The sequence below is a fragment of the Synchiropus splendidus genome, chromosome 1, assembly GCF_027744825.2.
Source record: "Synchiropus splendidus isolate RoL2022-P1 chromosome 1, RoL_Sspl_1.0, whole genome shotgun sequence".
Classification (NCBI taxonomy): domain Eukaryota; kingdom Metazoa; phylum Chordata; class Actinopteri; order Syngnathiformes; family Callionymidae; genus Synchiropus; species Synchiropus splendidus.
The window spans coordinates 3,007,116-3,021,105 of NC_071334.1; positions in this window are offsets into that span (position 1 = coordinate 3,007,116).

Here is a 13,990-nt window from a genome sequence, read left to right on the forward strand (position 1 = left end):
GAAACCTCACATCATTTCTAAACCAAGAGCGCCATCTAGTGGCCTCTGAAAGTTAGGACACGGGTTCATCAACCCTGCAACACTGTTTCATGATACTTACCCATCACTACTTTTATTTAACCCAACAACCGTCATCTTCAATCATCTTCGACAGATAGAAAATAGATTTTTTTAACCACCCGTTCATTACCATTTGCATGAGATAAAGCTGCAAAAATAATATTCATTTATTTGTTCCTCACATATCAAAACGTAAAGATCTCAATGAAGAACTGATGTCATTATTCTCAAAGACGGGTCCATTCATCTTCTGCCTCTGTTTATAGCAGCGCTCATTATTCCGGGCCCCTGACTCCTCTTCAGGGCTGAACACATAGGCAACAGAGTCGCATGTTGCATGACAGCGAACACACGCAAGGCGCAACAACAAAAGGAGCTAAAAGTGTTCAGGCCTCATTCCGAAGACAAAATGACTCCCTCTGAACCACGTATGCCGCCGCCAGTGACTTGTTTGATTCTAAATTATGCTTCTTTCTGAGGGCCAGCAAGTCAAGGCTTCGGCAGAGTCGGACGTGTTGGACACATGCGGCTCTGCGGTTCCTCAACAGCAAGCCTTCATTTTCAGGGAACCTTTTTCCATTGCAAACAAATGACTCGCATCACAAGTCATGACTTGCAATTACGATCTGTGTCGAGTCGCACCTGCAAATTTGCTCAGAAGTTGCTGACATCAGTGAATTTGAGTTGCCTTTTTACTCCGCCAGTGGTGGCTCGGGATATTTTAAATGTTGACTCGGCACATTTAACATCCGCTGGAGGTGCAGAGTTAAGACACTCCTGGGTAATTATCGGCCACTTGTTTATTTTAAGTCTCCACAGCCCCCCTCCTCCTTTGCTCCCTCACTTCCTGGTGTGCAGGCGAGTGTGTGTGAGGTGAATTTCAACAGAGTCGTTCCCCTCCCCTCCCCTTCAGCTCTCCTCATGAGAAGCTGCTCAGCTGGTGAAGGCATCATCACACATGCTCCGGAGGTGATCCTGACGTCACACCAACAGCAGGAGTTGGAATTCTCTGTGAAATCCGTTCATCTGAATTTTAGACTGAGCAACAGACAACTTTCTATGTGGCGGTAATAACACTGTAATAACAAGGGGCATATATTCATCTCTGATTTCTGTTTTGTAAATTTGTGCACCATAGCTCTGATCATCCAACGCCTCCTTCAGTTTCAAGTTCAGATGACCTCCTTTTGTTTCCGATGTCAGAGGCTGTTCTGCTCTGTAGTTAAGCAGATTATAATATTACACCCTTTGCAGGAGCTGATGCTCCTAAACGCATCGTGGAGCTCTCCAGAAGAGCTCCGGTGCTGAAGTCGGACTTGTTATTCATGGGCTGACATTTTCACCCGACACTTGAATAGTCAGCAGGCGCCGTCAGGACAGGTCACATTTCAGGATCGCGGATTCACTTTCCACTCCGTGGAGAAAACTCTACTCCCCCACCACCCGACTCACCTGCTGACCGCTGTGACTTGGTGGTCGAGCGAACATCACCCTCGATTCGTGATGGAGTACGACTTTTCCACAGACAAGCTGCAGAAGATTCTCCAGCTTCTCAGGATAGAACAAACACGTGATTACTGCGGCGCCTCGTACATGTGGGGATGTTGGATTCCACCAGGGGGCGCCCTAGTGAAGATCATTTGAAAGTAATCGCATTGGGGTTGTGTTGGCAAGAAAGTGGTGGCTATAAGGGATCAAGGGTGGCGATAAGGGAGCAACACAAGCGGCTCATTTCAGGCTACATTGCATCAAACTGTAAACGTCTTGAAGTCACTTTTGTCACGCCTCTGGTGTTCGGTGGTCGGGCTCTGGAAAGGTGCTCTGCAGGTGTCGTTCATGTGTGCGTGCGCTAGGGATGGGCGATACGAACAAAAAAAGTCGCGATAAATGTTGTAATTTTGGCTGTAATATTTAACTATAATGATAATAATACATTTTCATTCTATTCCATGTGTTGGACACTACAGTTTGAAACTGTTTAATGATGAAACTTATAAGTGGAGTTTGTCTCCAACATCATGACTTGTTGATGTCTCAATAGAACAGTGAACTCAGTGCAGAGATCAGAAACTCAATGTTTCAGGTCTCTGGTAGAAGCCGCTGGTGTCTGACAGGCAGCTCTGCCAGGTTTATTTAGGGGTTAAATGGAGCCGTCTGTCTGCTGTATCTCAGGTCTCTGAACAGTTGACTTGAACTATGGAGCAGTCTGGACACATTTCCTAGATGCTACTGAAGAAACATTAGAAATCCGGTGAAGAAATGATCATGGAGTCAGATTCTATTCTCCAGATCATGACACAAACTGTGCGTCCTTTGTCTTGTGTGATGAAAATCCTTTTCACAATTCTCTCTCATAAAATGGTTTGCCTTATTGAATATTTGGCTAATACTTTGAGTGTTTTAGCATGTGTTAGGTGTTTAGGAGACCAAGTCAGAGAGGCTTGATGGAGATGGTTTGGACATGTACAGAGGAGAGAGAGCCAGTACATTGGTAGATGAAGATGTTGAGGTTGGAACTGCCAGGCAGAAGGTGGAGAGGAAGGCCAAAGAGGAGATTGATGGAGGTGGTGAAGGAGGACATGAGGTTTGAGAGAAGAGGAAGCAGAGGACAGGGGGAGATGGAGGAAGATGATCCGCCACCCCTCAAGGGAGAAGCGGAAAGGAAAAGCAGAAGAAGAAGACTTTGACCTTTTTAGATTTTTGTTGATAGTCCTTGGGTCAATTGATGCTGAGTCATAGCATTAGCGCTGCCTGTGAGAGTGTGTCCGCGATCAGTGAACCCTAATGGGGACGTGTAAGAGGACGCCGCTGCCAATACCGGAGCAAAGCTCCGTCCAATATCCAACTGATTTCACCAGCTCAGCTGGAGACCTGCATGTGTTGATGTGAACCAAGGCAGACGAGCGCGTCAGAGAGCCTGTGAGGACCACTCCATCTCATCAAAGAAACAGAGATCCAGAGACTCAGAGTCGACCAGTGTCATGATCAAAGGTTAGTGTATTAAAAATGAATTTAAAACTGTGATGGTGAACCAAAGTCCACCACACTCTGTGGTGGACTTTGTCACACACTGGTGTCAGCTGACACCGTGGAGCTGGAGAGCGCAGCTCGTGGTCATGTTCATATGTGCAAGTCCAAAGCAGCGAGTGAGCCGTGTGTTTATGGAATTTATTGTGACATGCAGACTTGCCATTGTGGAGATTTTGTTTGGTGGTATATTGTGTACAATAAGTTATCGCTAGCGTGTGTCTGGCTTTACAGCAACGTACTGCTACTGTTTCCACATCACAGCCGATGCTGCCCTGCTGCCCATTGTTAAATCTCACACTCCCTTTTCTCCCGAGATGCCCATGAAAGCTTTGTTCAGAACCAGTGACTCAGGGCATCCTGGCGGAGTCAAACCCCCACAGAAAACAGTTTTGGCTCCCTGAAATCTGAGTCAAACTCTGACGCTGGCAATACAGAGACTGAAAACAAGCTGCCCGTTCCATATATCCCAGGAGCCAAGCCATGAAGCACCTGTTGAATGGTTGGGAAAACTCCCATGCGCCCTCAATCACCCACACGGTGGTCGAAAGCCAGCATATATGATATTGAAATATTTTATGTCTGCGCAGAAGAAACACAATTTCTGAGTCACTTCCTAAATGATCGTGAAGGTCTGCATGAGTCACAAGAGCTGGAGTGTGCTCTGGCTTCTTCAACCCAGTGAAGCTGAGTGACGTGGCTTTCTTATTTTATAGAACACAAATCGCCTCCTCTGGCTCGGTGTTGACGCAAACGCAAACGTAAATGGCTGACGGTCCTCAATAATGTAACAGCAAGTGAAGGAAAATCTTGTTGCCATAGAAACCAAACCTTGACCACAGGGCTTTCATTCATTTCCCAGCTCCCACTCTGTTCTCCGAGACTTTACGGCAGAATTATTATTGTAGAGATGTGGAGATGAAAGCGGATTTTTATCAGAAGGAAGCGAAAACATGAAAAAGCAAGCCAATCATTTTCATACGTTTTGTGATTCGATGTGAAGCTTTCATTGCTATAGAGAGTAACAATCAAACAACAGCAACATATCTATCAATATTTGACTTTTTTGAAACATTTTTATCACCATTTAATGTCATTCTTTTAAAATATAATATAATAAATCATGGTGTTTGTATAATCTCTGAGGCAAACTAAGAAGTTCCTCCAAATGTCCCATTGATTCAAAGACACGTGGATGTGTTCTGACACGGGACACTGGAGCCAGGTAGAATGTGAAGCACCGGAACAAAAATAAACGCAGATCACAAACTTTCATTCTTCTTTTATCCTCTTTGAAGTAGTATGTCAAACATGATCATAAGTATAAGATTAAGTATTTTGTCATGAATAATTTACCCGCTCAAAAATTCTCTTTATTTTACTACTTATTTATTTAATTAAACAAATTTATTTTTTAATAAGGATTTGCCATTTTGGATTTGCTTTCTCCTGTAAACTGCGCTAGAACTTGTACTTATTTAGGGGGAGACTTATAAAATATTACTGTCTCTGATTCAGTCATCAAAATTCATCAGATGAAGTATTAACCACAGTAACTACACATTAATACCACCATCGAACCTGATGGTTATGAAGCCTCTTTGGTGTTACTGTGAGTTTCAGATGTAGTCAGCCAGTAAAAGTCAGTAAAAAGTCAGTAAAATCAAAGAGGTATTTCTTCACACTTTGAGAAAGAGGCTGGTTTACTGATATTCAAGTGACATTTGACCCCTGGAGAACTGTCCGGACTCTGTCGCGCGACTCTCTCCCTCTTTCACTCTCATGGATGAGAGCTGCCTCATCGCTCCCTTGACGTCTCTTACTCGTGTGATGGACTCAGGCGCGTGACCCGGGTCCTTGACCCTGACGACTCTCATCACTGTAATGGAACTCAAACGTGTATCGACATGAAGGACGAATCGACGGCCCATCGTTCTGCACTGACTGTCAATCTGTCAAAGGGTCCAAGGGCGTCACTCCAGTTAGCCGCCGGTCTCCACGGCAACCGCAGCGGGAATCATGTTGAATCCAGATCGGGCCTGGTTCCCTGAGGTGGTTCACTTGAGCTCATTACACCAGGGGCCGAGGGGCAGCCCTCACCCACCATTACCTGAATTGGTGGAACAGCAGCTGCGTGCTTTTCCACCTGCCGCCAATTTAGATTCACTCAGAGGGAGATGGAGAACACGGCGATTTTATCACTGCAGAGAATCAAATCTCTCGTGCGACTCCCTCGGAGAGAACAGTTGAAGAGACTCGGTTAAAGACTACAAGACATGAATGTTGTGATGGTGACAGTCAGTCACACATTTCAAATGCTGCGCTGACTTCCTATATCAAGAAGTTCTGAGGTCCGTAAATCAGATATATCTCCCCAAACCATCCGACTATATCTGTCCTGCAAATACAGTACACCTCACTGTAACAAAGAGGAAAAAAGGCCATGAAGAAAAGTTTGCTCAAGAAAGAAAAAAAAAAGTACAAACTTCTCTGTGGCAAAAAGTTACTTATAAATAACATTTAAAAAAATAAAGAAAAATAAAAACGATCAAATACTAAGTAAAATCAATAATAATAATAAATAAATTGAATGAAACCTTGATAGTGTGAATGGAGCAGCAGATGTGTATACTAGAAGTAAAATATGACAACTACTATTAATAATAATAATAATAAAATAGTATTAGAAGGAAATAACAAATTAAAATGAAATGGAATTTTCAAATAAAAAATAACAAAATAAAAATCAAATTCAGATGTAGACATATTAGATGTAAAATAATAGTGTCAGAAATAAAAAAAATAAATGTAATTCAAATCTAAAAAAGAAAAAAGAAAAAAAGAAAAAAGAAAATTGAAAATATAGCCGACTTTGTTATATGAGAAGTAATAAATAATAATAAAACACATCAAAAAAATTAAACAATTTAGAAGAAAAATAAATAAATATGGACCTTGATAAATGTGAGCAGACAGTAATCCCAGCAGCAGATGCAGCTGCACGCTAAATAATAATAATAACAAACTAGCGTCAAAGTAAATAATAGTATATAATAATAGTATTTAAAAAATATAAATTAATCATTGGATTGGCAACAAAAGAAGGTTTCAGGTTCTCAACGGACAGAAATGAGGATGTGCCTCAAGAGGATTCGTCTGGTTGGGTTGGTAAAAGAGCTGCTCAGGCAACAGCCATGAGAACCAAGCGAGTCCTGAAGGGCTGCCGTACTTTCACATATAGATGCAGAAACCAACCTCCGTGCCCCAAACAAGCAGAGCCGTCCGTGTGGGAAGGTGATCCACAAGTGGAGGCCGCCGTGACCGGTCACCATGAAAACAACACTCAGGATTATCGACAGTCAGGAAAGGTGCGTGCTGACATTTCTGACCAGTGGAGTTCAAATATCAGCTTTAATTCCAGCAAAATCATTTTGTTAATATGCACACACACACACACACACACACTGCGATCGACGCTCGTCCTCCCACTCGCTTCCTCCTTTCAAACGTTATTGAAAACAAGAGGAATCTGTAGCGCTCCGCGCTCTCCGGCCCAGGATTGATTTTCTGTAGCCGTCCAAGAGGAGAGCAGAATAATGAGATCACAGCATGCATTTTTCATGGACGCGATGAAAGACACAGCCCGGAATCTACATTTCAAATAAACTGCAGCCCACGTCCCGCCCCTGAAGACCCTTCGCCTTCTCACGGGGTGAGCTCATCCTTCGGCGCCGGAAGCAAAGACCTTTCGGAAACTTCTGCACTGAGTGACTCTGCAAACACAGTTTTCCTCCGGCGCGTCATCATCGAGGATCTGAGGCTGGTTCAGGAACGCTACATCCATGTTGGTGTGGTGTCGCCTGCGTCGCCCGCCACATGAGCGTTTGGGCTGGGTCGTTGTCCTACACGTCCTGATCCTGCGGCCTCTGTCTCGCTGCGCAGTTATCTGTGGTGATGGGCTGCTGGAGACGCTGAGGAGCTGCAGCACGACGGCAGAGCTGGAATCTGTTGTGACAGCTCGGGCCTGTGCGAGCGACTTGTCGGCAGACACTCAGACGCTTCCCTTTATATTGTTTTTCAAATATCCACATCCTCACAGTGTCACCTTTCTTTGGCATTTCTATGTGTGGATCCATTACATCTATTGTCTCTTTTATTATTATTATTTTCACCTCTATAGCCAAGTGATTTTTCTCATCAAGCTCATGTTGTGTGACTAACACACAGCTCCTGGTCGGGCCCCCTGCGCCACTATGAATCAGAGCAGCAGATCTTCACTTTTGGATATTTTCAGTGCAACAAATGTGTTGAGACATGTTCCCGCTGCTGACTAACTGTCACCCAGCAATTCGGATATGGAAACAAATGGCAGCTTATTCCCGACAGCTGAGCTGCTAAAAGCCTCTGAAGTTGCTCCAAGGTCTCTAAAAACAATTCTTCTTTGATGTGGTTGCAGATTTTCAGTCGGATTCAAGGCGAAATGATGAATCAACCGTCATGTGACTTTGTCAAACCTCTCAAGAACACATCCAGAGATGGCGGCTGAGACGTGTGCTGAGACGCCTGGGGAAGGGTGACAGGGTCAGTTCTTCATTGATGACGGATTGAAGAATGTGTTTGTCACGACAGAGGCAGGACAATCACAGGACCATGCAAGCGTTCTCACACCGTCCCTGAACGCATCACCGGAGGAACACGCCTCCTGATTTCTTACCACCACTGCATTTTCATTGTAATAATAATAAGAAAAAGAATTTCAAGGAGTCATATTCCCGCATTTGGATGGTGGATGGATGGATGGATATGATGATGGGTTGATGACGAATGGATAGCGGGATGGACAGACTGCTGGATCGATGGAGGACAAACAAAAAGCGACAGATTGACAACAAATTGGACAAACTGATGGATGGATATGATGTCGCAATGATGACTGAATAGATGGATTGATCACTGGTAGAGAAATGTGGACTGCTGGATGGTAGGACGGATGGATGGATGGTTGGATGGATAGAAGGACAGAAAATGGATGGATCGATGGATACAAGACAAATGGAGGGATGGACGGCCGGATCCAATGTTGAGTCATTGACTGAATCATAGCGTGTGCGACAGATCGATTGATCACTGGTAGAAAAGTGAGGATGGATCGACGACTGTGCAGGTGACGGATAGATAAGAAAAGTGGATGGATGGCTGGAAGGCTGCATGGAACCAGGCACTGTGGTTTATAAAACTGTGTGGTCCCCGTGGACCTTCTAATGAGCTTCCTGGCTCTGGTGGTTTGGTGAGTCCTGGTGGTCAGTTAGTGTCTGAACCACACCATTGGCAGGAGAAGCAGCATCTCCTCTTCAGTCCCGGTGAAACTCCGGCCTCTCCAGCCATAATCCCGGCCATGTTTCGCTCGTCCGTCACCAGATTCCACAGCAGATGGATGTGTTCTGTGTCAGCTCACCATTTCTGTGATTGCTAATGTTCTGCTGACAACAGACCTTCAGGTTCAAAGGAAGCCTCCCCCTGGGGACGGACTCAGAAAATGGCAGAGCGCAAGTGAGTGACGCATTTGTCAGTTTTGATTTCCGAACGGTGCCAAGAACATTCAACTCAAAGGGCGGTTTCTGAAGCCGTTCCACATTTGAGCTCGATCGTGAGCTGTTTATAGATGAGTTCGGTGCTGGGAGAAGAATTTTCTTGCAGTGAACCGGAGACGACACAGACTAGTCTTAAATGACGTCTCAGTCATCTTTCTTCCCACCAACCTCACAACCACCGGAACATGTGCTTTCATGTTGTTTGCCAGCCAACGTTTTCCCAGTCTTCAGCCGTCCTGGTGTGGTCGTGTGTTGAGAATGCAGGTTGAGTTACCGCAGACTTTCCTCGTATCCAAACTCCATTCCTCTTCATCCTCAACCCCCTTGCTCCCTTATGAGGGTTGCTCCACATCAAAGGACAATTAAGAGTAGAGATAAACTGCAGTTAACTCACGCGAGAGACCATACACAAACAACGAAGGTTGTCCCGCACGGCTTGGTCGAAATCAGGAATTTCACACTTTTCATCCTTAGAAAATAGTTGTGGTCTACGTTCTAATTTCTGGCACGTGCCAGATTGAGATCTTGAAAATGTGGTCTGGAGTAATACAACTCTACTGTACCAACAACCACACCAGGTGAAAACCGGCATGTTGGGTGGCACAGGTGTCAGAGCAGATCACTCGACAGGGGAGTGTGTAACTGGTGAACGAGACCAAAAGAACAGTCAGACTCGGTCACGTCTCTTGGACTGTGAAGCATCTTCATAACAGCATTTGGCTTTGCATTAGCTGCAGCCACATGACTCTCCTTATAGCTCCATGACTCACGACTGCTATCAGAGGGAAAAAAAACAAAACTGCATAACTATCAAATTCCGTATCAGAAATGAGTATCTAGCGCCTCAAAGACAACTGAAAGATCCAACAAAATCTTCAGGGCAACACCCGAACCACTGTACGACTGTTGCTGCTGGGACACTGTAATGAGTCAGCCATCTTCACTCTTTACATCCAGCGTGACGTCACGCAGAGCACATTGATCTCTCACGGTAAAACAGCTTTACCGCCTCGACATTGTCGTCTGCTTCGGCGGCTCTCTGTCTCTGTTCGGGCACGAGATGCCATTGGCCCTAGTTGTCAGGGATCTATTTTTCCCTCCTTTTTAATTGAGGAGCTTTCAAGTGCATCTGCGGGGGCTCAGTCGAGTTCCGCTATCTATCTAAGGCACTGGCGGGAGTCTCCATGGTGACGGTGGAGTGCGGCGGAAGTTGGAGGAGAACACTTGTGGAGGTTGTCATTGATCAAGAAGAGTGATTCACTCACTCAACAAAAGAAACATGGAGATGCGGGTTTGAAGAAACTCATTTGTTGAGGGATGGGTTATGACTTTTGTGGCATATGGCGTGCGGGACTCACGGCGAGGAGGCGGCTGTAAGAGACAGCTCTGGCCACAGTGCTGCACCAAGTCTGTGCCACAGGCAACAACACCATCCGCAAACTGAGATGGGTGCAGTCATTCAAAAGGGGGTTTCAAACATCCAACGCTCTTTTGAAGCGTGCAAATGAGCAGAATATTGTTTTAACATTTTGTCTGATGAACGTGCCGCACTTGATCTGGCTGACGCTTCTGCAGAAGAGATCTATTTAATTTACGTTTCACGAATTAACTGCGGAAAAAAAACAATCCAAAATACAATAATAGACATATTCATAGTTTCCATCAAACGCTCAACAGGCAAAACAAGATTAAAGTTGCCCTTTTATTCTTCAGTGATTGAATATATTAATATGAGCACAAGATTTTTTTAAGGTTTGTATTTTCATTTTTATTTCTCTTCATGTTTGTATTTACTGGCCGTCTCACTTGATACACACTGTAGAATGAGCGACAACCACACCAAAAATGGCTGTCCTGCCGACTCTGTTCAGGTTTCAACTGACGAAAATGTCTGACAGGAAGCATTGAGATCAGCTTCAATGAACCTTGTTAGTGAAACCAGTGACTCACATGTCGCGGTGAGACATTTTTCTCAAGACCTCAGTGTTGTTGTTTTTTTTACGAGGCCAAGTCAGTTGAATGTGGAGAACACCCTTTATCTGTGAGCCTTTGTAGCAAGTGTGTTGGACTCTAGGCCCAAAGAGAAGAATGGGATGATACAGAAGCTGGTTGCACAGAAATCTCAACACACACAGCTTAACCATGTTTTCTCCCTTGCTCAAGGAAGTTTGATCTTAAACTCACCTTAACTCCTTCCTGTGCACTGGTTCCCCATTCACCGTTCGCCTTCGTTTTTGGCGCTGTATTCACATCATGGTGTATGTTTGGCGTCAAACGTGCACTGGAAGCCAACCTGATGTGGATGGATGAATGTTCACTGGAATCCATGAATCACTCTCTCATAAGCATCAGTGGCCTTCGTCCCTCTGTTCTCTCCCTGCGTCTCCAAGCAGCCTCGCTTCAGGTAGGAACTCAGTTGCCATGGTGATTCCTATCGCTGACGCCGCGCCGGCACGATGAAGCGGAGCTGCAGGCGACAGAGAGACGTGTCGTATTTACATTCCCAGAAAGTCGCACCTACATGTGTGTGTGAGACCAGCTCGGCGTAAAGGACAGGTCATTCAATACCTTGCCTGACCGATGCCCAGGGGCCTGGGCTCGGACAGAACTAGTCTCATACTGGATTCAAACCTGCAACCTTCTTGTCCTGAGTCTGCAGCTCCATTCTCCCGCCGATGATTATGTGCACTGGATGATGACTGCTGGTGCGTAAGGTCTCACCCATCAGGTCTCAGCACACCATCTTCACCATCACTGCTGTGTCTGTGATCATTGTGCAGTCAGAGCACAGTGAAGAGACATGTTCACTTCATGTGCTGTTTAAAAATGGATGTCAGTGCATGTGCTTCTACACATTAAGGACTAAAATTTACGACATGGAAACCCTTGATCTCATGTCGACATTCATTTTGAAGCCCATAGACCAGGTTCAACACGGTGTCTGCTTGTCACTGACTCCGTAGCTATGCCTCCAAACTTGAGTTGTTCCTCCAATACACTCATTTCTGATATGCCCTCAGTATCTTCATCTCTTCCTACTCTTGACTCAATCTCTAGCACAGTGATTTTTAACCACAGGGCCGAGGCCCATGGTTGGGCCGCGAGCGCCTCATAAAGGGCTGCTACAGTGGCAGTAGCGTGTCAGTGAATTGACTTGACAGCTGCAGTTTTGTGATAGTTACCAACTATGGAGAAGTTCTTGAAAAGAAAAATAATGAAGACAGTGATGCTTCTCCCAATAGTAAAAACCGTTCATGAAAGCACTTGTTGAACCAGGTCTTAAGATGATTTAGAGAAGCTTATGGCGACAATTTTGCTTAGTCTTCACTCATATCTTCTTTAGTCTTTATTTTGAAAATAAAATATATTATCCATATCTATATACATACCTTTATTATATTTATTTTATTTTGAATTTTATTCATGACATGCAGTTTCAACAGTCTGCATCATGTGTATGTTTTTTATTTGATGAAAATGACTTGAATATGAACATGAATATCACCATTTCTTCTGCAAAAGGTACGCCCCGAGGTCAGAAAGGTTAAGCCCCCTGCTCTAGCACACATCATGTTCCTGTCCTGTAAAGCATCTCTATCTATTGCAAGTTCTCTGAGAAGTCGTCTCCACCCGGCCCGCACTCTCCTCTTCACCTCCTCGGATTTCGGAGCCTTGATGATGAAGATTTACATCATCGGTTGAGCAGAGTCAACGTGGAGTACTGCAACACTGGAGGCCAGATGAGGGTGAAGTCAAAGGTCACAGCTGACCCCTGGGCGCATTTCATTCCCAGAGTACAACTCTATTTGTTATTTCAAAAGAATATTACTCTGGTTTCCATTTTATTTATCTTCAAGTTTGCACTTTCTCACGTTCTCCGTTGTCGCGCCATCAAATCTGTGTCTAGCTCTGTTGCCTCGACTCTGCGGTCTGCAGTCATGTTCCCGCTGGAGACGGAAGAGGAGGAACCTTCCATCTATATGTAGCACACTCACACACTTGTTCAGACAAAGGCGGCAGGGAACAGAACTCTAGTCGCGCTTGATGCCCCGACATCATCACTAATTGATCCTCTTTTCGATTCTGAAAGGGGGATGATATGCTGCCTGTATGGGGTTGCCATGGCAACTGCTCCATGATGTGGACTGCTGCTGGAATCTGGGGAGTAATTGGGGAAAGGGGGGCGGGGGCGGTGGGAGGGTAAGCAGGAGGCGGCGTCTGAACCCTCTGGAGCATGTAGAACCAACAATTGAGTGAGCATGAAGCACATGTGAATGGAAACACAGGAGGGGGAGGGGAGTTGAGGGGGTACCTGATCAGCTGTGTAGGAACCAGACCTGTTTAGGAAGAGATCAATCTGAGGATCACAGCCCTCAGGAAGGAACAGGACCTCCTGGGACTGAACGACAAGAAGCGGCCCTCAAACAACCTGCACCACACTCAACTGAAAGAACTTCATCGAATCAGTGATGTCATCGCTTTGGGAGAGGAAGAGGGCCATAAAATTCTGTGGAGTGGAAACAGGCAACGTCAGGTTTTACTGTTAGGGGGAAAAAGGCTCCATCGGTGCCGCGTCGATGTTGAAAGGGAAAAGCAACACGATGTAAGCGACTGGCTTGACGTCTTTTGGAGGCGTCTCAGGAGCCGCTTCTTCTCGGGGAAGTGATGTGAAGGATAAGCACCGCCACTTTCTGTGCTGAAACGTGCGGTGGTGTAAAGTTAGCGACATCATGCTCATGTTCTGGCAGGAATCAGTTTTTCTGTGTTAAAGAAATCAAGATGATTATTTAGATGACGGAACGCCTTTTTTTTAATACGTTTATATTGTAATTTTAAAAAGCGCAATTGGAAATTTGACAGCAGGTGGCGTTGCGTTCAGGAAGGCGGTAACTCTATCATGACGCAGAGTGACGAAGCCTTTAAAACAGGGGTCTCAAACTGATCCACGAAAGGGCCCTTTGGGACCTTGTCACCTGTTAGGTGTCTCAAGAGTTTCATTGGTTGGTTTACTCTATATACTTGGTGGGATGGAACAAAAAATGGCGCCCACCGCAGCCGGTTTGAGGCCCGGGTTGAGACCTTAAAACAGAATGTGGAACCAATTCCAGAACATCTCCTTTTGTTCCATCCTTGTTCCTTTATCAACATCGCCTGAAAACATCTGTATCTGTTTTGAAGCTGTTTTGCTTCCAAACACACACTGATGATGAGAAAGCTAGGAGGTGTTTGTTTTTGTTTCATTCTTCTGGTTCTTTTCTGAATTAACCAGTCCCTCCAAGTTTTCACAGACTTTTTTTCACCTGAAAAATATG